At 39.5% G+C, this 26,653-nt stretch overlaps 1 protein-coding gene across 1 annotated transcript in view; it reads left to right on the top strand.

Annotated features, from left to right (window-relative positions):
- LOC306665789 (uncharacterized protein) overlaps positions 1–26,653 on the top strand; it is a gene marked incomplete at its 5' end in the record, with an annotated part of 729,076 nt that overhangs the window by 313,089 nt on the left and 389,334 nt on the right. The window lies entirely within an intron of this gene.

The raw sequence follows: 26,653 nt of genomic DNA, 5'->3' as shown, positions 1-26,653 counted from the left end.
AGCTTCATAGAATGAATTCAGTAGGGTACCCTCCTTTTCTATTTCCTGGAATACTTTGAGAAGTATTGGAATGAGTTCTTCTTTGAAGGTCTTGTAGAACTCGGCTGAGAATCTGTCTGGTCCTGGGCTTTTCTTGGATGGTAGATTTTTAATGGCTTCTTCTATTACATTGCTTGATATTGATCTGTTTAAATCGTGTATGTCCTCGTGGTTCAGATTGGGAGGAGCATATGTCTCTAGAAATTTGTCAATGTCTTCGGTAGTTTCTATTTTGTTGGAATACAGATTTTCAAAGTAGCTTCTCATTATGTTCTGTATCTCAGTGGTGTCTGTCGTGATATTTTCATTTGCATTGTGTATTTTAGTAATTTGAGTCTTCTCTCTCCTTCTCTTTGTTAGTGTGGCTAAGGGTTTGTCTATTTTGTTTACTTTCTCAAAGAACCAACTTTTTGTTAGGTCAATTTTTTGAATAGTTTCCTTTGTTTCAATTTCATTGATTTCAGCTCTGATTTTAATTATTTCCTGTCTTCTACTACTTTTGCTGTTATTCTGTTTTTCTTTTTTAGGGCTTGGAGCTGTAATGTTAGGTCATTTAGTTGTTGACTTTTCATTCTTTTCTGGAATGTGCTCCATGCAATGAATTTTCCTCTTAGTACCGCTTTCATAATGTCCCAGAGATTTTGATATGTTGTATCATCGTTTTCATTGACCTCGAAGAATTTTTTAATCTCCTCCCTGATGTTTTTTTGTTATTCATGTTTCATTCAATACCATATTATTAAGTCTCCAAATGTTGGAGTAATTTCCCGTTTTATATTGTCATTGATTTCTACTCTCAGTCCATTATAATCTTATAGAACACAAGGCAATATCTCTATGTTTTTGCATTTCCTAAGGGCTGCTTTGAGCATAACACATGGTCTGTTTTTGAGAAGGTTCCATTTGCTGCTGAGAAGAAAGTGTATCGGCTCGGTGTTGAATGCGATATTCTATATATGTCTATTAAGTCTAGGTTATTGATTGTAGTATTTTTTTTATTTTATTGCAAACAAATGAGATACATGTTGTTTCTCGATTTGTACATGGCGTAAAGGCATACCATTTGTGCAATCATAAATTTACATAGAGTTATGTTGTTTGATTCATTCTGTTATTTTTACCCTTCCACCCACCCCTCCCACCCCTCTTTTCCCTATATACAGTGCTTCCTTCCTCCATACTTGCCCCCCTCCCTAACCCTAACTCTAACCCTAACACTAACGCTTCCCTCCACCCATTTGGGTCATCATCCACTTATTAGCGATATCATTCGTCCTTTGGCTTTTTGAGATTGGCTTATCTCACTTAGCATGATATTCTCCAATTTCATCCATTTGCCTGCAAATGCCATAATTTTATCATTCTTTATGGCAGAGTAATATTCCATTGTGTATAAATACCACAGTTTCCTTATCCACTCCTCAATTGAAGGGCATCTAGGTTGGTTCCACAGTCTGGTTATTGTGAATTGAGCAGCTATGAACATTGAAGTGGCTGTATCTCTGTAGTATGCTGATATTAAGTCCTTTGGGTATAGGCCAAGGAGTGGGATAGCTGGGTCAAATGGAGGGTCCATTCCAAGTTTTCTAAGGAATCTCCACACTGCTTTCCAGAGTGGCGGCACTAATTTGCAGCCCCACCAGCAATGTATGAGTGTACCTTTCTCCCCACATCCTCGCCAAAACCTGTTGTTGCTCGTGTTCTTGATAATTGCCATTCTAATTGGGGTGAGATGGAATCTTAGGGTGGTTTTAATTTGCATTTCTCTTATTACTAGAGATGTTGAACATTTTTCCATATGTTTGTTGATTGCTTGTAGATCTTCTTCTGTGAAGTGTCTATTCATTTCCTTAGCCCTTTTGTCAACTGGATTATTTGAATTCTTGGAGTAGAGTTTTTTGAGTTCTTTATAGATTCTGGAGATTAGTGTTCTATCTGAAGTATGATTGGCAAAGATATTCTCCCACTCTGTAGGCTCTTTCTTCGCATTGCTGATCGTTTCCTTTGCTGAGAGAAAGCTTTTTAGTTGGAATCTATCCCAGTGGTTGATTCTTGCTTTTATTTCTTGTGCTATGGGAGTCCTGTTAAGGAAGTCTGGTCCTAAGCCGACATGTTGAAGATCTGGACCTACTTTTTCTTCTATAATCTGCAGGGTCTCTGGTCTGATTCCAAGGTCCTTAATCCATTTTGAGTTTAGTTTCATGCATGGTGAGAGATATGGGTTTAGTTTCATTCTGTTGCATATGGATTTCCAATTCTCCCAGCACCATTTGTTGAAGAGGCTATCTTTTCTCCATTGCATATTTTTGGCACCTTTGTCTAGTACGAGAAAATTGTATTTATTTGGGTTTGTGTCCATGTCCTCTATTCTGTACCATTGATCAACCTTTCTATGTTGGTACCAATACCATGCTGTTTTTGTTACTATTGCTTTGTAGTAGATTTGAAGATCTGGTATTGCAATACCCCCTGTTTCACTCTTCCTGCTAAGGATTGCTTTAGCTATTCTTGGTTTCTTATTCTTCCAGATGAATTTCATAATTGCTTGCTCTATTTGTGTAAGTTACGTCATTGGGATTTTAATTGGAATTGCATTGAATTTGTATAGCAGTTTTGGTAGTATGGCCATTTAGACAATATTAATTCTTCCTATCCAAGAACATGGAAGATCTTTCCATTGTCTAAGGTGTTCTGTAATTTCTTTCTTTAGTATTGTATAGTTCTCATTGTAGAGGACTTTCACCTCTTTTGTGAGATTGATTTCCAAGTATTTTATTTTTTTCGAGGCTATTGTGAATGGGGTAGTTTTCCTAATTTCTCTTTCTGAAGATTCATCACTTATGTATAGAAATGCATTGGATTTATGAGCATTGATCTTGTAACCTGCTACTTTACTAAATTCACTTATGAGTTCTAAGAGTTTTCTGGTGGAATTTCCAGGTTCCTCTAAATATATAATCATGTCCTCAGCGAACAGGGATAGTTTGAGTTCTTTTTTTGCAATTCGAATCCCTTTAATTTCTTTGGTTTGTCTAATTGCTCTGGCTAGAGTCTCAAGAACAATGGTAAATAGAAATGGTGAACGAGGGCATACCTGCCTTGTTCCAGTTTTTAGGGGGAATGCTTTCAGTTTTTCACCTTTTAGAATGATATTAGCCATGGGCTTAGCATAAATGGCCTTGAAAATGTTAAGGAATATTCCCACTATCCCTATTTTTTCTAGTGTTTTGAGCATGAAGAGGTGCTGTATTTCATCAAATGCTTTTTCTGCATCTATTGAAATAATCATGTGATTCTTGACTTTAAGTCTATTGATATGGTGAATTACATTTATTGATTTCCTTATGATGAACCAACCTTGCATCCCTGGGATGAAACCCACTTGATCATGGTGCACTATCTTTTTAATATGTTTTTGTATGCAATTTGCTAAAATTTTGTTGAGAATTTTTGCGTCAATGTTCATTAAGGATATTGGTCTGAAATTTTCTTTCCTTGATGAGTCTCTGTCTGGTTTAGGTATCAGTGTGATATTGGCTTCATAGAATGAGTTTGGGAGGGTTCCCTCCTCTTCTATTTTATGGAATACTTTGAGAAGTATTGGAATGAGCTCTTCTTTAAAGGTTTTGTAGAACTCGGCTGAGAACCCATCCGGTCCCAGACTTTTCTTTGTTGGTAGGCTTTTGATGACTTCTATTTCAGTACTTGAAATTGGTCTATTTAAATTGTGTATGTCCTCCTCGTTCAGTTTAGGCAATTCATATGAATCTAGAAACCTGTTGATGTCTTCGAAATTTTCTATTTTGTTGGAGTATAGATTTACAAAATAGCTTCTAATTATGTTTTGTATTTCAATCCTGTCTGTTGTGATATTTCCTTGTTCTTTCCGAATTTTAGTGATTTGGGTTTTTTCTCATCTTCACTTTGTTAGTGTGGCTAGAGGTTTATCAATTTTGTTTATTTTTTCGAAGAACCAACTATTAATTTGTCAATTTTTTGTATTGTTTCTTTTGTATCAATTTCTTTGATTTCAGCTCTGAGTTTAACTATTTCCTGTCTTCTACTACTTTTGGTGCTGGTTTGTTCTTCTTTTTCTAGGGCTTTGAGCTGTAGTGTTAGGTCGTTTATTTGTTGAGTTTTACTTCTTTTATTAAATGTGCTCCATGAAATAAATTTCCCTCTAAGTACTGCTTTCATAGTGTCCCAGAGATTTTGATATGATGTTTCCTTGTTCTCATTTACCTCTAAGAATTTTTTAATTTCCTTCCTAATATCTTTTGTTATCCATTCATCATATAATAGCATATTGTTTAATCTCAAGATGTTGGAATAATTTCTGTGTTTGACTCTTTCATTTATTTCTAACTTCAATCCATTATGATCTGATAGAATACATGGTAGTGTCTCTATCTTCTTGTATTTGCTAACATTAGCTTTATGGTATAATATATGGTCTATTTTAGAGAAGGATCCATGTGCTGCTGAGAAGAAAGTGTATTTGCTCTTGGTTGGATGGTATATTCTATAAATGTCCGTTAAGTCTAAATTATTGATTGTGTTATTGAGTTCTATGGTTTCTTTGTTCAATTTTTGTCTGCAAGATCTGTCCAGTGGTGAGAGAGGCGTGTTAAAATCACCTAGTATTATTGTGTTATGGTCTATTTGGTTTCTGAAATTCAGAAGGATGTGTTTGACATACATGGATGAGTCACTGTTTGGGGCATAGATGTTTATGATTGTTATATTTTGCTGATTTATGCTTCTCTAAGAAGTATGAAATGACCTTCTTTATCCCTTTTGACTAACTTTGGCTTGAAGTCCACATTGTCTGAAATGAGGATGGATACTCCAGCTTTTTTGCTGAGTCCATGTGCATGGTATGTTTTTCCCCATCCTTTCACCTTTAGTCTATGGGTATCTTTTTCTATGAGGTGAGTCTCTTGCAGGCAACATATTGTTGTATCTTTCTTTTTAATCCAATCTGCCAGTCTATGTCTTTTGATTCATGAATTCAGGCCATTAACGTTCAGGGTTATTATTGAGATATTATTTGGTTTCCCAGTCATTTGGTTCATTTTTTAAATTTTATTTATTTATTTGTTTGACACAACTTGTTTCCTCCTTTATTTGACAATTCCTTTAGGATAATTCCTCCCTTTGCTGATTTGCTTCTTTGTTTTTCCTCTCTTCCTCATGGAATATTTTGCTGAGAATGTTCTGTAATGCTGGCTTTCTTTTTGTAAATTCTTTTAGCTTTTGTTTATCATGGAAGGATTTTATTTCATCGTCAAATTTGAAGGTAAGTTTTGCTGGGTATAAGATTCTTGGTTGGCATCCATTTTCTTTCAGGGCTTGAAAAATGTTGCTCCAGGCCCTTCTAGCTTTTAGGTTCTGGATTGAAAAATCTGCTGATATCTGTATTGGTTTCCCCCTGAATATAATTTGGTCTTTTCTCTCACAGCTTTTAAAATTCTGTCTTTATTTTGTATGTTAGGTATTTTCATTATAATGTGCCTTGGTGTGGGTCTGTTGTAATTTTGTGTATTTGGAGTCCTTTAAACCTCTTGAACTTGATTTTCCATTTCATTCTTCAGATTTGGGAAATTTTCTGATATTATTTCATTGAATAGGTTGTTCATTCCTTTGGTTTGTTTCTCTAAGCCTTCCTCAATCCCAATAATTCTTAAATTTGCCCTTTTCATGATATCCCATAATTCTTGTAGATTCTGTTCATGATTTCTTACCATCTTCTCTGTTTGTTCAACTTTGTTTTCAAGGTTAAATGTTTTGTCTTCAATGTCTGAGGTTCTGTCTTCCAGGTGTTCTATCCTATTGGATATGCTTTCTATGGAGTTCTTAATTTGGTTTATTATATTCTTCATGTCAAGGATTTCTGTTTGTTTTTTTTTTCATTATCTCTAACTCTTTATTGAAATGATCTTTTGCTTCCTGTATTTGCTCTTTTAACTGTCGATTGGTGCGATCATTCAATGTCTGCATTTGCTCTTTCATCTCATCATTCAGTGGGTGCATTTGCTCTTTCATCTCATCGTTTGCTTCCCTGATCATTTTAATTATGTACATTCTGAACTCCTTTTCTGTCATTTCTTCTGCCATGCTGTCACTGGGTTTTATTGATGTAACATCTAGATTTGTTTGCAGCATTTTCTTTCCTTGTTTTCTCATATTGTTCAGGTATCAGTGGACTGCTGAGATATTGTAGATTTCCTCTATTGACTTACAATGTCCCTGAAGATTTCTATATATATATCCCCTCTTAGCCTTCAGTAGGCTGAAGTCTTGGAGGAAGTTGATAATGCGGTGCTCCACAAGGACGCCGCCTCTCTAGGAGTGTGGCCTTCAGGTGGGGTATATTCCCTGCTAGTGGGCAGAGGTGTCTCCACTTGTTGACCAATGGTCATCCAAAGGGGAACTAGGCTGCGGGCTGAGGCAAGGCCTGTTTGGGCCTGTGTCTCTGGTTTTACTGTCCTTGTGGGGAAACCTCACCCAGCAGGGAAGACTCACCCGGTGGGCAGGTCTCGTTGGTCAGTTCCCTCCTAGAGGTTCCCCTTAATTTACAGCTACTGCCTGGGCTGGGCTGCCTTCCTCTGCAAAGTTCCCAGGGGCCCGGCCCTACCTCCTGGGCCTGGGAGCCTCACCCTTTGCAGATGAATCTCCTTAGGCTGCCCCTCCTCAGAGAATCTGCTCGCAGTCCTGGAACCTTCACTGCGCCCCTAAGCGTGTCTCTGTGCGGCTCTTCCACCAAGAAGCCTCCTAGATCCTGGGACCCTGCTGTGCACCTAATGGCCTGGCTATGCAGCCCCTCCTCTGAGCAGCCACCTGGGGCCCCGTACAATCACTCTGAGTCCCAGAGACCCACCACACGCCTCTTCCTCCAGACAGCCGCCCAGTATTCCGGTGCAGTCACTAGGAGTCCAAGCAGCTCACTGTGTGCCTCCTCCCACCAACCACCCATATCCCTGGGCAATCAATCACTCCGTGTCGAAATGACCCTCCCCGTTCCTCCTCCTCCTCCAGGTAACCACCGGGTGTTCAGGAGCGGTCGCTCTGAGTGGCTCTAAATCCACGTGACCCGCTGCACGCATCCTCTGGGCAACCTCCCGGAGCTCTGGTGCGGCCAGTCGAGACCAAAGGACCCACCGCGCTTCTCCTCCAGGCAGCCCCCCTGTGTTCAGGAGTGGTCGCTTTAAGTCCAAACAACTCACCACTCGCCTTCTCCTCTGAGCACCCGCCTGGAGCTCTAATGCAGTCACTGCGAGTCCAAACGACCCGCCGTGCTCCTCCTAGTCCTCCGGGCAGGCCCCGGTGTTCAGAAGTGGTCTGAGTCCAAACAGCTTGCCATGCAGCCCCTCCTCTGGCAACCGCCTGTAGCTCTGGCATAGCCACTCCGAATCCAAGCGGCCACGCTCCTCCTCCTCTTCATCTTCAGGGCAGGCCCCGGTGTTCAGAAGCGGTCGCTCTAAGTCCAAACAGCTTGCCGCGTGGCTTCTCCTCTGGCAACCGCCTGTAGCTCTGGCATAGTCACTCCGAATCCAAGTGGCCGCGCTCCTCCTCCTCCTCTTCAGGGCAGGCCCCAGTGTTCTGAGTCCACACAGCTCTCCTCGCTGCTCCTCCCCTAGGCAGCTGCCGGAGCCCCAGTGGTTGCTCTGAGTCCCAGAGCTGTGCTGAGCGGCCTCCTCTCTGATGCTCCCAGTTGTCCGAGTTCACTGCTCCAGCAGTGGGAGGGGTGTCTCACCAGGCAGCTCTACTTCACAAAGTTCTCTGCGTTCTGGGACCACCATCCCATCCGGGACACTTCCCCAACAGGAGGGACTCACCCGGCTGCTTTGAGTTGGTCCCAAGTCTCTCAATATCTCCTCTTTTGAATCCTGAGTCCTGGAGCAACATGAAATGCAGCCACCCTCTATGCCGCCATCTTGAAACTCCCTGATTGTAGTATTGAGGTCGATGGTTTCTTTGGTTGGATTTTGTTTGGAAGATCTATCTAGTGGTGACAGCAGTGCATTAAAGTTGCCCAGTTTTATTGTGTTGTGGTCTATGTGATTCTTGAAATTGAGAAGGATTTGTTTGATGTACAGGAGTGCACCATTGTTTGGGGCATAAATATTTGCTATTGTTATGTCTTTCTGATTTATGGTTCCCTTAAGCAGTATGAAATGTCCTTCTTTATCCTTTCTGACTAACTTTGGCTTGAAGTCCACTTTATCTGATATAAGGATGGAAATCCCCGCTTTTTTACTGAGTCCATGTGCGTGGTAGGTTTTTTCCCATCCTTTCACCTTTAGTCTGTGGATGTCTTTTTCTGTGAGATGAGTCTCTTGAAGGCAGCATATTGTTGAGGCTTTCTTTTTAATCCATTTTGCCAGTCTATGACTTTTGATTGAGGAGTTTAGGCCATTAATGTTCAGGTTTATTACTGAGAAATGATTTGTATTCCCAGTCATTTGGCTTATTTTTGGTTCTTAAGTTGGCTTGGTTTCTCATTTGAGTGCGTTTTCTCTAAGGTAGTTCCTCCCTTTGCTGACCTCCATTGTTGTTTTTCATTTCCTCCTCATGGAATATTTTGTTGAGAACATTCTGTAGTGCAGGCTTTCTATTTGTACATTCTTTTAACACTTGTTTATCATGGAAGGATTTTATTTCATCTTCAAATCTGAAGGTTAGTTTTGCTGGGTATAGGATTCTTGGTTGGCAACCCTGTTCTTTCAGAGCTTGAATTATGTTGGTCCAGGCCCTTCTAGCCTTTAGTGTCTGGATTGAGAAGTCAGCTGCTATCTGTATTGGTCTTCCCCATATGTAATCTGATGCTTTTCTCTCACAGCCTTCAAAATCCTATCTTTATTTTGAATGTTAGGCATTTTCATTATAATGTGCCTTGGTGTGTATCTGTTGTGATTCTGTGCATTTGGTGTTCTGTAAGCCTCTTGTATTTGATTTTCCATTTCATTCTTCAGGTTTGGGAAATTTTCTGATATTATTTCATTCAATAGGTTGTTCATTCCTTTGGTTTGTATCTCTGTGCCTTCCTCAATCCCAACAATTCTTAAATTTGGTGTTTTCATGCTGTCCCATAGTTCTTGGAGATTCTGTTCATGATTTCTTACCATCTTCTCTGTTTGGGCGAGTTTATTTTCAAGATTAAATATTTTGTCTTCATTTTCTGAGTTTCTGTCTTCCTAGTGGTCTAGTCTGTTGGTGATGCTTTCCATCGAGTTTTTTATTTGGTTTATTGTCTCCTTCATTTCAAGAATTTCTGTTTGGATTTTTTTGATAATCTCTATCTCTTTGTTGAAATGTTCTTTTGCTTCCTGCAGGTGCTCTTTCACCTTATTGGTATTATAATTGATTGCCTGCATTTGTTCTCTTATGCTCTCTTATCTCATCCTTTGCTTTGTGAATCATCTTCATCATGTATAATCTGAAGTCCTTTTCTGACGTTTTTTCTAACATACTGTCATTGGATTCTATTACTATAGAATCTAGATTTGTTTGGATCATTTTCTTCCTTTGTTTTTTCATGTTGTTCATGTATCTTCCCCTCTAGCAGTGTAGATCTGGGGTATTGCAAATTTCCCCCTATAGGCTTATAGTGGCCCTATAGGTTTCCAAAACCCTTTCTTTAAGGGGAGATCAATATCAGCAGTGCTCAATTCACACAATATGCAATCCTAGACCAAATAGCCCCTAAGGGGACAATAACAAAATTGTCATAATAAACAAAATGAGTTCAAATATTATCTTTGGTAAAACAAACAGGTTTGCAATAAGGTTTTCAGTTTCTAATGGAGGACAAAGAGGATGCAGAGGGATGTCGAATATGGTGTTAGTGGGATAAGAAAAGACTATACAGAAGTTCTAGAAAATAGAAAGGGTGAGAGTGTAATCAAAAGAAATGAGATGTTAGCATGCAAAAAAGGGAGAAAGAGACTCTGTTGGAACAGGTAAACAAAAGGAAAAGAAAGCAAGAAAAGTAAAGATATAAAAACTTATTTTTTTTTCAAAAGGAGAAAAAAGAAAATCTACCGTATATCAGTCATATACTAATGAAACCTCCTAGAGTTCAGTAGCCTGATGCATGAGAGGTACCTGACAATGAGCTTCAAGCCTCCAGCAGGCATCGCAGGATGGGATATGCCCCACTCAAAGATCGGAGCTACGGGTTTTCAGGATTATCCAAGATGGCAGCTCTGGCTTCGAAATGTGTTGGCAAATGGGTAGCTACAGCTCAGGGGTGGGTGTCGTCAGCTGGAGGTCCTGGAGATGGGATGCAGTTGATCTGGCAGGGGTCCTGAAGGTTCAGTGTGTTTGGTGTAGTTTTGTGATCCTGGAGGCCGGGTGAAATTAGTTGGTCTGGGGTCCCGGTGATAGGGTGCAGTCACTTGGTTTGGGGGTCCTGGCAGCAGGGAGCAGTCAGTCGATGTGCGGGCCCCAGAGGCAGAGAGTGATCGGCTGGGCTGAGGGATCCTGGAGACGGGGCTCAGTCAGTCTGGCCAGGGGTCCTACGTGGCCTGGCTGTTGTCTCAAAATGGCAGCAGCCATGTGTAATCAAACCTGCAGGTACTGTAACAGTGAACTTCCAGGCAGCAGCAGGCAGCTGGTGCTCCACTGTTGGTTGGCAATCAGTTTGCTGACTGTTGTTGGATGATCGGGAGGTGAACCTCGAGCACTGGGCGATGGACAGGAGTAAGGCAGGCAATGGACAGGTGAGAGGCAGGCAAATGGTGGATGATAGACCTCTTCTTTAACTTTGTAAACAGTGTAAAGGAATTGTTCATGGTTCTACCTAAGGGACAGTTACTCCTAGTTAGAGTTCGAAATTGATGATAAGTAAAGTTTCTGTCCCTGAGTCTAAAAACATTTCATGAAAGTACAGTGAGGGCCAGACTCAGGCCAGTGATTCTTAACCTATCTAAAGTAAATATTAGAAATCTGATTGGATAGTAAAAGAGAATTTGAAGATCACTTTCACCCAAACACACTGTGCTGACTCCTAATGAACCATTTCTGAATGAGAGTTTTTCCAATATTTGAAGTTTAATGTTCCATTTTCCTTTCTGAGCACTGTTGTTCCTGAAAGAATAAATATGTGGGATGAATTGAAGGTCCTGGGTGACAAGGCCATGGACGATTCCTACGGAAAATGAGATTTTGTTGAGATTGCCAGACATCCACAGCTAGCTCTAATTCTCTAGAGTATCTGTAAAGTAATCTTTCTTAAAACCTGTGCTCCTTTTTCTAAATTCCTTAATGGGAAACACAGAGCCTTGTAATAGTGTCTGAAATAGCCCAAGGGAAGTAAAATGGTTTATATGAGTACAATCTCAGCTTCAAGGACAAAAGTATATTAATTAATGGGAGCATATTTCAAAGTTCACTCCTAAAGCTTGCCATTTCATTACTGTCTTGGTTAAAGTACAAAATGATGATGATCTTTATTATTTAACTACAATGAAACTGCCATAAAGTGTTACTGATATTAAGAAAAAAGTAGATTAGGCTGATTTTTTTCTTTCAGTCAGTCCCTTTGAAAGACAAGGAATTACCCTTTCTTTTTTAGGCTGTCTGCCCTCTAGTTTTATTTTTTTTTCTTTTCCTATTCTCCGACCATTTTTCTTCTCTTATCCCCTCTGATGAGGAGATACCCTTCCAGTTTCTCTTCCTCTTATTTTCCTTTCACTTTTTTCTACTCATTAGTTAATATTTAGGATTTAAAACAACATTATATGAACCGTGCAATAGAAAGTCTCAAAGAACTCAAAGGGCAGATACAGTGTGATTGTTGTTTAGAGAAGAGAAACCCATTTTAACTTGGTGGTAAGCAAAGAACAGATGAGTAAAAGTTTATGGATGAAGATTCTTTGAGTCCTAAAGTTGGGTAAGATCTGGCAAACAATTATGGTACTTTCCAAAGAAGGTGAAAAATATGGATTTGGGTGAGAAATATTGAGCAATTTAAACAATAGATCATATTTGCAGGGTGATGATGGAATATTATTAGAAGAGAAGTCTTAAGTCAAAATTTGAGCTAAACATTACTTTTTTATTGCTATTCTAGATCTAGACAAGAGAAACCCCTGACTGAAAAGCAACACATTTTAAGACTGAGTTCATCAAACATTTGCTTATCTAGATGCTCATAATGGCATTTGACTACAGGCAAAACTGATTTCCTCTCAAACCCCAGAACTTTTCTAATTTTCGTTTAGCAATAAACAAACTAAAATGTGCATACTCAGAGCCTGGCAACTCTGTGAAGTGATAAGCTGAATGATTTAGTCTCTCTTTCTTTCTTTCTTTCTTTTTTTCTTTCTTTCTTTCTTTCTTTCTTTCTTTCTTTCTTTCTTTCTTTTTAATTGGATTTTAGGTATTTATTTAGGTAGAAAACGCTTTGAACACTGGGGAAACAGGATTCAGTTGTCAAAGAATATTTCAGGGAATTTTTTTTTGCATTTTTCAAGGAGATAAATTTGTACTGATTTTTGCTTCCAAATATATTTTAAGGCTGTTTGGTAAAATATATGCCAGATCTGAGGCTCACCTTACAGGGTTTTGTTTTTACAGGGAATTCTTAACTACTCAGCTTTAAAAAAGCAAAAACTCTGCAACTCAACATGCTTTAATATCAGCTGTGCCCAGGGAACCCCAAGCATACTGGAATGTAGACTACCAGGGAGAGGAAGGGGCGGTCTTCCTGAAGTCCCGCTTGCCTGGCTGTCTCACCAGCCTACCCCAGGCTGGGCTCTAAAGTGTGAATCTGGAGAGATCAAAGTGCTAGGGGCCTCCATGGTGCTCCTCTATGGCTGGCATGAGCAGGAGACTGGCGCTGGGTTGGAGACGTCTTGGGTTGCAATCCTGCCTGCACCGTGGAGTGCACCAGCTCTGAGCCTGGGATCCAGTGGGTACTCAGATGGGCTCTCCTCTGAAGGCCAGCTGGGGCAGTGGTCACCGCTGTGTCTGTGTTTAGCTGCACACGGAGGCCCACTGACCAGAGTATCAACTACTCTCCTCTGGTGCCCATCAGAGTCCTGCAAGCTAATCCCTTCTCTTAAATCCCACAGCTGGATATCACCACTTGTGACCCTTCCCCCTTCATGTCTAACACATGAAAGAAGTCCATTCTTCAGTGATACTGCATAGGATGAGAGAATTCTGGAAAACTACAAGTGTAAACTACATTTCTTCTTTACCATTTAATCTGTGATATGCTTACCACCCACATTTGTATTCCTATACTTTTCACAACATCACAACTGTCATTTAAACAAGCAAACACCGTTTTTGTTTTAAGGACACCCTGGAAAAGCCAACTGATAGAGCAATTTGAGAATGCATCTACAGAGATTAAAAAAAAAAATTACAAGTAGCGTAAGTAATGACCTAAAGAAAGTGCTCGGTGCCATGTTTTGTGATATAAAGGAAGAAAGAATGCCACGTCGCTTCTTCTCTCACTCCCGGCCTTCTTGAGCTCAGTCCCTGAAGCATCTTGCAGCCTTGGGAAGGGATATTGGCTTATTTTTGAACGTGTAGATGCTGTGCCAGGCTTTCCTAGAGTTCAGACTTGGAATCTCCTGGGCTTTGGAGGACACAGGTCGGATCTCCGAGGTTGGAGAAACCCCTTCCCATCACCATGGACTCCTCACAGGGAACCTACCCTTCTGCCGGTGCTAGCGGGGACAGGGCGGCAGTGAGGGTGATGGTCAGCTGGGCTCTGGAAAGCGACTTGAGGTCGGCGGCCAGGGAAGTGAATCTGCCTCTCCTGCACTTGGCACTGTAGCACCTTCCACTGGGTGTCTAGAGCCTCTTGTGAGTGGTGAGATACCCATTTGTAGTTATTTGTTCTTACCTGGTTATTTCACGATTTATAAAAATATAAGTAAGATGGGTTCCATCTCCTCTGAGACCAGAGGGAGTCAGATCTCACCAGGCTGGTTCATCGCAGCTGGCCGCAGCCAGCCCATAGGGTGCAAAGGTCACCCTTGCCAGAGCTCAGCAAACCAAAGACATGGGGAGCATTCCACTATGTCTGTGGTAGAAAATCACAATGGCTGGGGCATATTCAGTGGCAGAAACGACAGACAAAAACTACCTGGTCAGCAACAACCTGTACAAGCATTGTGTCGCAGACGGCAGCCAAGCGCGGCCGCCGTCCTCAGAGCCGGGTCTGGGCCTCAGGGACGTAGATCTCAATGCTGTCGGTGGCAGAGTTCTGTCAGAAGGAGGCCTCTCTCTTGGCAGCCAGGAACCACCTTCGGGCTTCTTGGCATTGTCTGTTGGGCAGGTCCAGGAACTTTTCTTTCATGATGGGAAATTTCCCTTTGGCGGGCTTCTTTGGTATCAGAGGGTAACCTTTCTTTCCTCCTTTCTCTCGGGCGACTCCACCACCTTCCAGTCATTGAGCTACAGCTGCTGCAGCTCATTGGACTTCATGCTGACGGCCTCGATGGACAGCTGCAGCATGTCCCAGTAGCCGGCCAGGTCCTGAAAGGTGGGCCTTGGCATGGCGCTGGGGTCCTGTGGACACATGGTGGCTTAGAGCCAGGGATGCTCTGGGCTGTACATTCCCTGTGCCATCCGAGATCTCGCTAGGAGAGGCCCGGCTCCTTCCCACATTTCTTTCTTATCTTCTTTAATACTCCAAATAATTGGGATATTAATCCCTATTCCACTGAACTAAGGTTATTTCAATGTAATAAAACTTTCTGTGCATTGTATCTGAGCTGTTGTTCACATTCCAGAAAACTGTTATACCCCTTATTGTGTACAATGAATCAAAATGCTGTCTATAAAAATAAAAAATTAAAAAAAATTTTTAAATAATTTTTAAACAGTGAAAATATTTTTAATATTCTTTAGAAATTATTTGGAAGGATGGAGTTCATAGAAAATCTACTTCAAGTAAGCACTTCAATCACCCCTTGTTTGTAGTCAGTGCTTTAGAAATACAACTTAATAGTATTTCCTTAGAAATTTAAGAGTTTATGATTTACCTTAGTAATCTTTTCTTTTGTGTTAAAACTCCTATGGGCAAGACAATTTTTCTAAAAACAGTTGCCTGCAATTTCAGTCCTATAATTTTCTTTTTGCTTTCTTAGACAAAATTTTCCACTATATATATTATATATATAATATATATATTATATTATATATAATATACTTGTGTACTTATGTAATATATATATAATATATATATTATATACTTGTGTACATGTATACAAGTATATATATAGTGTATACACACACACACACACACACACACATATATATATACATATATGCATATATCTGTATATATGAGCTCTCATACTCTTCCTGTAAAAAAAGAATATAATTTGTAGGTTAAAGAAGTCAAATTTGAGCTCTATGTCAGGAAACTGTTTGTTGAACTGTGTCCATTCCTGCTTTTCATACATTAATTTTCATGCTTAAATTATGAAAATCTTGAAAAACTACATGGCACTTCAAAAGGATTAATTGGTGAATGGTGAATAATATATTTATAAAATGGAATTTGCTTTATTTATTTGCATATGCACCCATGTTTATATGCATAAATGAAAAATAACACACAACTCTCAGTCTTGAAGACAATCATTTGCTGACTAGAATCATGTTAGAGAAACTTTGATACAATATGAGCAGGAGTTCTGGGCTCATATCTTAGGAAATCTGGACATTCAGCAATATACAGTTATGTTCTTCTTCACTACATGTCCTCACCAATTTCATTCTTTTTTTTTTTGTTTCATTTTATTTTATTTTATTTTTATTGTAAACAAATGGGATACATGTTGTTTCTCTGTTTGTACATGGCGTAAAGGCATACCATTTGTGTAATCATAAATTTACATAGAGTAATGTTGTTTGATTCATTCTGTTATTTTTTCCCTTCCCCCCACCCCTCCCACCCCTCTTTACCCTCTATACAGTACTTCCTTCCTCCATACTTGCCCCCCTCCCTAACCCTAACTCTAACCCTAACACTAACCCTTCCCTCCCCCCCATTATGTGTCATCCTACACTTATTAGCGATATCATTCATCCTTTGGCTTTTTGAGATTGGCTTATCTCACTTAGCATGATATTCTCCACTTTCATCCATTTGCCTGCAAATGCCATAATTTTATCATTCTTTATGGCTGAGTAATATTCCATTGTATATATATACCACGGTTTCTTTATCCACTCATCAATTGAAGGGCATCAAGGTTGGTTCCACAGTCTGGCTATTGTGAATTGAGCAGCTATGAACATTGATGTGGTTGTGTCTCTGTAGTATGCTGATTTTAAGTCCTTTGGGTATAGGCCAAGGAGTGGGATAGCTGGGTCAAATGGAGGGTCCATTCCAAGTTTTCTAAGGAATCTCCACACTGCTTTCCAGAGTGGCTGCACTAATTTGCAGCCCCACCAGCAATGTATGAGTGTACCTTTCTCCCCACATCCTCGCCAACACCGGTTGTTGCTCGTATTCTTGATAATCGCCATTCTAATTGGGGTGAGATGGAATCTTAGGGTGGGTTTGATTTGCATTTCTCTTATTACTAGAGATGTTGAACATTTTTCCATATGTTTGTTGATTGCTTGTAGATCTTCTTCTGTGAAGTGTCTATTCATTTCCTTAGCCCATTTGTCGACTGGATTATTTGAATTCTTGGAGTAAAGTTTTTTGAGTTCTTTATAGATTCTGGAGATTAGTGCTCTATCTGAAGTATGATTGGCAAAGATATTCTCCCATTCTGTAGGCTCTTTCTTCGCATTGCTGATCGTTTCCTTTGCTGAGAGAAAGCTTTTTAGTTGGAATCTATCCCAGTGGTTGAGTCTAGCTTTTATTTCTTGTGCTATGGGAGTCCTGTTAAGGAAGTCTGATCCTAGACCAACAAGGTGAAGATTTGGACCTACTTTTTCTTCTATAATCTGCAGGGTCTCTGGTCTGATTCCAAGGTCCTTAATCCATTTTGAGTTTAGTTTCGTGCATGGTGAGAGATATGGGTTTAGTTTCATTCTGTTGCATATGGATTTCCAATTTTCCCAGCACCATTTGTTGAAGAGGCTATCTTTTCTCCATTGCATATTTTTGGCACCTTTGTCTAGTATGAGAAAATTGTATTTATTTGGGTTTGTGTCCGTGTCCTCTATTCTATACCATTGATCTACCTTTCTATTTTGGTACCAATACCATGCCGTTTTTGTTACTATTGCTTTGTAGTATAGTTGAAGATCTGGTATTGCAATACCCCCTGTTTCACTCTTCCTGCTAAGGATTGCTTTAGCTATTCTGGGTTTCTCATTCTTCCAGATGAATTTCATAATTGCTTGCTCTATTTCTGTAAGATACATCATTGGGATTTTAATTGGAATTGCATTGAATTTGTATAGCACTTTAGGTAGTATGGCCATTTTGACAATATTAATTCTTCCTATCCAAGAACATGGAAGATCTTTCCATCTTCTAAGGTGTTCTTTAATTTCTTTCTTTAGTGTTGTACAGTACTCATTGTAGAGGTCTTTCACCTCTTTTGTGAGATTGATTCCCAAGTATTTTATTTTTTTCGAGGCTATTGTGAATGGGGTAGTTTTCCTAATTTCTCTTTCTGAAGATTCATCACTTATGTATAAAAATGCGTTGGATTTATGGGCATTGATCTTGTAACCTGCTACTTTACTGAATTCACTTATGAGTTCTAAGAGTTTTCTGGTGGAATTTCCAGGTTCCTCTAAATATATAATCATGTCATCAGCGAACAGGGATAGTTTGAGTTCTTCTTTCCCAATTCGTATCCCTTTAATCTCTTTTGTTTGTCTAATTGCTCTGGCCAGAGTCTCAAGAACGATGTTGAATAGAAGTGGTGAAAGAGGGCATCCCTGCCTTGTTCCAGTTTTTAGGGGGAATGCTTTCAGTTTTTCACCATTTAGAATGATATTAGCCATGGGCTTAGCATAAATGGCCTTTACAATGTTAAGGAATGTTCCCACTATCCCTATTTTTTCTAGTGTTTTGAGCATGAAGGGGTGCTGTATTTTATCAAATGCATTTTCTGCATCTATTGAAATAATCATGTGATTCTTGACTTTAAGTCTATTAATGTGGTGAATTATGTTTATTGATTTCCTGATGTTGAACCAACCTTGCATCCCTGGGATGAAACCAACTTGATCATGGTGCACTATCTTTTTAATATGTTTCTGTATGCGATTTGCTAAAATTTTGTTGAGAATTTTTGCATCGATGTTCATTAAGGATATTGGTCTGAAATTTTCTTTCCTTGATGAGTCTCTGTCTGGTTTAGGTATCAGGGTGATATTGGCTTCATAGAATGAGTTTGGGAGGGTTCCGTCCTCTTCTATTTCATGGAATACTTTGAGAAGTATTGGAATGAGCTCTGCTTTAAAGGTTTTGTAGAACTCGGCTGAGAACCCATCTGGTCCCGGACTTTTCTTTGTTGGTAGGCTTTTGATGACTTCTTCTATTTCAGTACTTGAAATTGGTCTATTTAAATTGTTTATGTCCTCCTCGTTCAGTTTAGGCAATTCATATGTCTCTAGAAACCTGTTGATGCCTTCAAAATTTTCTATTTTGTTGGAGTATAGATTTTCAAAATAGCTTCTAATTATGTTTTGTGTTTCAATCCTGTCTGTTGTGATATTTCCTTGTTCATTCCGAATTTTAGTGATTTGGGTTTTCTCTCATCTTCTCTTTGTTAGTGTGGCTAAAGGTTTATCAATTTTGTTTATTTTTCGAAGAACCAACTATTTATTTTGTCAATTTTTTGTATTGTTTCTTTTGTTTCAATTTCATTGATTTCAGCTCTGAGTTTAACTATTTCCTGTCTTCTACTACTTTTGGTGCTGGTTTGTTCTTCTTTTTCTAGGGCTTTGAGCTGTAGTGTTAGGTCGTTTATTTGTTGAGTTTTACTTCTTTTATTAAATGCGCTCCATGAAATAAATTTCCCTCTAAGTACTGCTTTCATAGTGTCCCAGAGATTTTGATATGATGTTTCTTTGTTCTCATTTACCTCTAAGAATTTTTTAATTTCTTTCCTAATATCTTCTGTTATCCATTCATCATATAATACCATATTGTTTAATCTCCAGATGTTGGAATAATTTCTGTGTTTGACTCTTTCATTTATTTCTAACTTCAATCCATTATGATCTGATAGAATACATGCTAGTGTCTCTATCTTCCTGTATTTGCTAACATTAGCTTTGTGGCATAATATATGGTCTATTTTAGAGAAGGATCCATGTGCTGCTGAGAAGAAAGTGTATTTGCTCTTGGTTGGATGGTATATTGTATAAATGTCCGTTAAGTCTAAATTATTGATTGTGTTATTGAGATCTATGGTTTCTTTGTTCAATTTTTCTCTGCAAGATCTGTCCAGTGGTGAGAGAGGCGTGTTAAAATCACCTAGTATTATTGTGTTATGGTCTATTTGGTTTCTGAAATTGAGAAGGATTTGTTTGACATACATGGATGAGCCACTGTTTGGGGCATAGATGTTTATGATTGTTATATCTTGCTGATTTATGCTTCCCTTAAGCAGTATGAAATGACCTTCTTTATCCCTTCTGACTAACTTTGGCTTGAAGTCCACATTATCTGAAATGAGGATGGATACTCCAGCTTTTTTGCTGAGTCCATGTGCATGGTATGTTTTTCCCCATCCTTTCACCTTTAGTCTATGGGTATCTTTTTCTATGAGGTGAGTCTCTTGCAGGCAACATATTGTTGGATCTTTCTTTTTAATCCAATCTGCCAGTCGATGTCTTTTGATTGATGAATTCAGGCCATTAATGTTCAGGGTTATTATAGAGATATGATTTGGTTTCCCGGTCATTTGGTTCATTTTTTAAATTTTATTTATTTATTTGTTTGACATAACTTGTTTCCTCCTTTATTTGACAATTCCTTTAGGATAATTCCTCCCTTTGCTGATTTGCTTCTTTGTTTTTCCTCTCTTCCTCATGGAATATTTTGCTGAGAATGTTCTGTAATGCTGGCTTTCTTTTTGTAAATTCTTTTAGCTTTTGTTTATCATGGAAGGATTTTATTTCATCGTCAAATTTGAAGGTAAGTTTTGCTGGGTATAAGATTCTTGGGTGACATCCATTTTCTTTCAGGGCTTGAAAAATGTTGTTCCAGGCCCTTCTAGCTTTTAGGGTCTGGATTGAAAAATCTGCTGATATCCGTATTGGTTTCCCCCTGAATGTAATTTGGTTCTTTTCTCTCACAGCCTTTAAAATTCTGTCTTTATTTTGTATGTTCGGTATTTTCATTATAATGTGCCTTGGTGTGGTTCTGTTGTAATTTTGTATATTTGGAGTCCTATAAGCCTCTTGAACTTGATTTTCCATTTCATTCTTCAGATTTGGGAAATTTTCTGATATTATTTCATTGAATAGGTTGTTCATTCCTTTGGCTTGTTTCTCTAGGCCTTCCTCAATGCCAATAATTCTTATATTTGGCCTTTTCATGATATCCCATAGTTCTTGTAGATTCTGTTCATGATTTCTTACCATCTTCTCTGTTTGTTCAACTTTGTTTTCAAGGTTAAATATTTTGTCTTCAATGTCTGAGGTTCTGTCTTCCAGGTGTTCTATCCTATTGGATATGCTTTCTATGGAGTTCTTAATTTGGTTTATTGTTTCCTTCATGTCAAGGATTTCTGTTTGGTTTTTTTTTCAATATCTCTAATTCTTTATTGAAATGATCTTTTGCTTCCTGTATTTGCTCTTTTAACTGTCGATTGGTGCGATCAATCAATGCTTGTATTTGCTCTTTCATCTCATCATTCAGTGCGTGCATTTGCTCTTTCATCTCATCGTTTGCTTCTCTGATCATTTTAATTATGTACATTCTGAACTCCTTTTCTGTCATTTCTTCTGCCATGCTGTCACTGGGTTTTATTGATGTAACATCTAGATTTGTTTGCAGCATTTTCTTTCCTTGTTTTCTCATATTGTTCAGGTATCAGAGGACCGCTGAGATATTGTAGATTTCCTCTATTGACTTACAATGTCCCTGAAGATTTCTATATATATCCCCTCTTAGCCTTCAGTAGGCTGAAGTCTTGGAGGAAGTTGATAATGCGATGCTCCACAAGGAAGCTACCTCTCTAGGAGTGGTGGCCTTCAGGTGGGGTATAATCCCTGCTAGTGGGCAGAGGTGCCTCCACTTGTTAACCAATGATCATCCAAAGGGGACCTAGGCTGTGGGCTGAGGCAAGGCCTGTTTGGGCCTGAGTCTCTGGTTTTACTGTCCTTGTGGGGAAACCTCACTCAGCAGGGAAGACTCACCTGGTGGGGAGGTCTTGCTGGTCAATTCCCTCCTAGAGGTTCCCCTCAATTTACAGCTACCGCCTGGGCTGGGCTGCCTTCCTCTGCAAAGTTCCCAGGGGCTCGGCCCTACCTCCTTGGCCTGGGAGCCTCACCCTTTGCAGATGACTCTCCTTAGGCTGCCCTTCCTCAGAGAATCTGCCCGCAGGCCTGGAACCTTCACTCCGCCCTAAGCCTGTCTCTGTGTGGCTCTTCCACCAAGAAGCCTCCTAGATCCTCTGACCCTGCTCTGCTCCTAATCACCTGGCTATGCGGCCCCTCCTCTGAGCAGCCACCTGGGGCCCCGAACAATCGCTCTGAGTCCCAGAGACCCGCCACACGCCTCTTCCTCCAGACAGCTGCCCAGTATTCCGGTGCGGTCACTAGCAGTCCAAGAAACTCACTGCGTGCCTCCACCTCCACCAACCACCCGTAGCCCTGGGCAATCAATCACCTCGAGTCGAAGTGACCCTCCCTGTTCCTCCTCCTTCTCCAGATAATCCCCGGGGTGTTCAGGAGGGGTCGCTCTGAGTGGCTCTGAGTCCACGTGACCCGCAGCACGGGTCCTCTGGGCAACCGCCCGGAGCTCTGGTGCGGCCACTCAAGACCAAGCGTCCCACAATGCTTCTCCTCCAGGCAGCCCCCCTGTGTTCAGGAGCTGTCACTTTAAGTCCAAACAACTCACCACTCGCCTTCTCCTCTGAGCAGCCGCCTGGAGCGCTAATTCAGTCACTGCGAGTCCAAAGGACCCGCCGCGCTCCTCCTCCTCCTCCTCCTACTCCTCCGGGCAGGCCCCGGGGTTCAGAAGTGGTCTGAGTCCAAACAGCTCGCCATGCAGCCCCTTCTCTGGCAACCGCCTGTAGCTCTGGTGTAGTCACCCCAAATCCAAGCGGCCGCGCTCCTCCTCCTCTTCCTCATCCTCAGGGCAGGCCCCGGGGTTCAGAAGCGTCGTTCCGAGTCCAAACAGCTCGCCGCGCAGCTTCTCCTCTGGCAACCGCCTGCAGCTCCGGTGCAGTCACTCCAAATCCAAGTGGTCACGCTCCTCCTCCTCCTCCTCAGGGCAGGCCCCAGTGTCCTGAGTCCACACAGCTCTCCTCACCACTCTTCCCCTGGGCAGCCGCCGGAGCCCCAGTGGTTGCTCCGAGTCCCAGCGCTGTGCCAAGTGGCCTCCTTTATGGCGCTCCCAACTGTCCGAGTTCACTGCTCCAGTGGGGGGAGGGGCGTCTCGCCGGCAGTTCTACTTCACAACGTTTCCTGCGTTCCGGGACCACCGTCCATCCGGGATGCCCCCCCAGGGGGTGAGAGTCACCCGGCTGCTTTGAGTTGGTCCCAAGCGTCTCAATATCTTCTCTTTTGAATCCTGAGTCCTGGAGCAACATGAAATGCAGCCACCCTCTAGGCCGCCATTTTGAAACCTCCCAATTTCATTCTTGTATGCAAAATTCTTGTCATTTTCTTTTAACTATACAAATACCACCCAAACCAATTGGCTAGGTTCCAGTTCACCTCTGCCTGGTGTTCTTTCCTAATTAGTAAAACATCTACCAATTTCCCCTCCTCTGAAATTCTGTGTCAAACTAGTAAGCCCTTAAATATGTATGGGGTCATCTTGTTCATATAAGGTATTTATTTGGTATGAATGTCCAAACAATCTCTTAAAATCCTTGACAATTAAGACTACACCTTACAAAAGGCAGGAAATACTTATACCATCAAAACTCAAAAGAAATAGGGAGATTAAAGACACACACATGCAAAGGACATTTTGTTAAACTGAGGGGTCTTGATAATGACTGGCTTTTACTTCCTGATTTATAGTTTTTGTATATCAAATTATTAAACAGTCAAATTTTTCTTTAAAACAAAAAATACTAAAATAATAAATATCAAAATAGAAAAAAGACATCTTGAAGTTCTCTTATTTATATATTCATAGCAACTACCATAATGCTAAATGTGTTACACTAGGTGCTTATCAACTCTTGTTAACTGAGTCACACAGTGGTTAACCTGAATCTCACTGTTATTTTTATCTTTTGCAGTTACTTGTGGTACAGAGAAAATTACAGTCTCTTGGAGTTTCAAACTTCAGGTTCTCAGTCTCTTTTAGACCATGTCATAGTTACGATTTGGAGAATAGATTCTGTCCATTACAATTTGTAGCTCTTTGTTTTAACAAACAATAAACAAAAAAAAATCTTCTATATTTTTAGGGCTTTATACCCAAATTCCCACTGCAAAATGTTAGCCAACAAAACTTTCTAAACAATGCTTTAGAGTGATCTGAAATATTCCATCATTTAATTTGTATCTATTCTATGAACTTTGACACTCAACTTTCATTTTTTTCTTTTATATCTTATAATTTAAAGATTCTAAAGGACAATATCACTAATTAAAAATCCTGGTGTCTAGAAAGTTCATGTGAAATAATTTGTTTCATTGCTGTATCTGATTACAAATAATTCATGTCTCAATAAAGAGTAAACACTAAATGAAGGCTGTGCATCTACTACATGACTGCTACATTAGAAATTTCTGGCACTTCATGTTTTGTTCACTGAATGCTCATTTCAAAAAGGCAGGATTCCTAAGTTTTACAATGCTCCACCAGTGCTTAAACAGTCCCAGATAGAACACAAGTATTGTTTCATAGGTGTACTTACTTACTTTGAGCATCTAATTATATTCTAAGTCTATAATTTTGTTAGGCAAAGACAGAACCAATGAATCTAGAAAGGATTTGACCACATATCTGCCCCTCTATTAAGGTAACCATAGAAATAGGTGTTGCTTCAAATCTTAACCAGGTTTTGGACTATTTTGAATCTTAAATGAACCTAATTTTTATGACTACTGATAAAATGAAAATGAATTTTTGGAGTTACTTGAATTAGTATGTAATTTTCTGCCAATTTTAATTTCTCTCTTATTAATACCTATACTATTGTTGACTGATGCCAGTAAAGATCAACGAATTGTCTAATGAAGGCCACCATATTCTGAATATTCCAAAGTGATTCCACAGCATTTCAGTCAGCTTTTGCATCACTGTGACTAAAACAACTGACAAGAACCACTTAAAAGAGGAAAAGTTTATTTTGACTCATGGTTTCAGAGGGTCAGTCCATGGTTGACTGACTTCATAGCTGTGGGTCCATAGTGAAGAATAACATCATGGTGGAAAGACATGGTGGAGGAAAGCAGCTTAAGGTATGGCAATCAGGAAGCAGAAAGAGTTCTGCTCACCAGAGGCAAAATATATGTGCCAAAGGCATGCTCCCAGTTACCTACTTCCTCCAGACACACATTACCCAGCCTACAGTTATCACCCAGTAAACCATATCAGTGGATGAATCCATCATACACAGGAAATTAACAAAAGTCTTCAGTGTTTTTGGTAGAACTTGGAGAACTTAAACTTGGAGAACTTAATAACTGAGTTTTAACTTGCTTCTCTTCAGAATTAGTGACCGTTTTTAAAAAAGCAATATATATTTTCTTCTGTTTAGTATCTTTATTGAGGGGAGTTTGTTGCATTCAGGAAAATAATTGCACTGTGTCAATGGAGTTACAGCAATGGTCCTCACATTCTTCATTACCCACTATGCCCAAAACATGTCAAATAAAAAATATACTCTAAATAAAATGAGTACACTTATTATGAAACAACATTTTAAAATATCTTTTTTAAAATTCCTTTTGCAAATAGATTTATCTGCATATGTTCTTACTTAGAACTTTCAGAGTTCCTAGTAGAGAGCATATATAGGGATCGTATAGTCTCTAATTTGTAAAAACTAATTAATTAAATACGTATCATGTGTGAGGTCTTATGCAAAGCAGGTAGCATGTATGATCACATTTTAATATTTACAGTAACCCTTAGAGGTAAGTATTATTTTGCCCATTTTTAACTACATAAAGTGCGGTTTAGGAGAAATAACTTATTTTACATCACAGAATTATTGTGACACAACTAATGGCTGTAATTGGGAGCCAGTGTGTTCACAGTTAATCGGTGTGCTCTGCTCTTAACAGAACCTTAAAGCTTCTCTCAGCTCTGGGAGGTTAGTTTACACATCAATAACAGGGTCATGCAAAAGAATATGTTGCATATTTAACTTGATTGGAGAAGGAAATTTGCTAATAATATTGCTAAGAGAGAAGAGGTATTTAAAACTTATCTGTTGACAGGGTGTTACTCAGTGATTGAGTACTCGTGTATCATGTTTTACTTATGTTCTACTTCTAGCACTACAAAACAAGATTTTATCTCTGAAAAAGAAAAATCATTCAACTTAAGGAAAGGGGTTTGAATAATAGTATAGTTTTATGAGATTTTAGAAACTGAAAAAACATTATAGTCATCTATTCAGCCATTCAATGGGCAGATATTTTGAGCACCTCTTGAAAGCTGTCACTGAAAGAAACCACGAAATATGCAGAAGGATATGTTTAGGGCCAAGCTTTCTTCAGTGAAAGTTATACAGAAATCATATTAGGCAACACGTGTATTCCAAGTGTAAGAATTGATGAAAATAAATCAGTAAAGCTTTCATTGTGATTTTACACATTATTATGAAATTATATATTGCTAGTGAGTGATAACACATTAAATGTGGCATATAATGTCACTGAACTCCTTGTGACTTGTGATGCAGTATCAATAAATGAATTGTTCCATCTCTGTGTGTTTTCAGATTTTATGCACTGACTGCTAAATTTACTTACTAATTCTAATAATTTGTAGATTTATCTGAACTGAATTTTAAAGTAGGTACTCAAATGGCCTAAAATAGCAAGTTTTTAGTCTTGCATTCAAAATTTCATCTTTTGTTCTTTTTCCTATACCTCCACAGTGAATAGGTCATCCAGTACTGTGTTCAACAGAAGAGGCAAGAGCAGACATTCTTGTCCCATCCTGATTTCAGAAGTAGAACTTTCTATTATTCACCATTAACTAAAATGTTTACTGTAGAACATTGTATTTTGGTTCTCTCTCTCTCTCTCTCTCTCTCTCTCTCTCTCTCTCTCTCTCTCTCTCTCTCTCTCTCTCTCTCTCTGGTCCTGGGTTTAAACCTAAGGCCTCATGAATGGTAAGCAGGTTCTCTGTCACCAAGCTACATTCCTGGTAGAATATTTGAAGATAACACTTACAAAACCAAAATAATTCTCTTCTACTCCCAATTTGCTGAGTATTAACAATGAACCATGTTGTTATTCTTCTCACCTATTGCATTGATTGCATTTTTGTCTTCTATTTTGTCAATGTGATGAT

Source organism: Sciurus vulgaris, assembly GCF_902686455.1.
Source record: "Sciurus vulgaris genome assembly, chromosome: 7".
Classification (NCBI taxonomy): Eukaryota; Metazoa; Chordata; class Mammalia; order Rodentia; family Sciuridae; genus Sciurus; species Sciurus vulgaris.
This window is presented reverse-complemented; position numbering and strand designations above follow the sequence as displayed.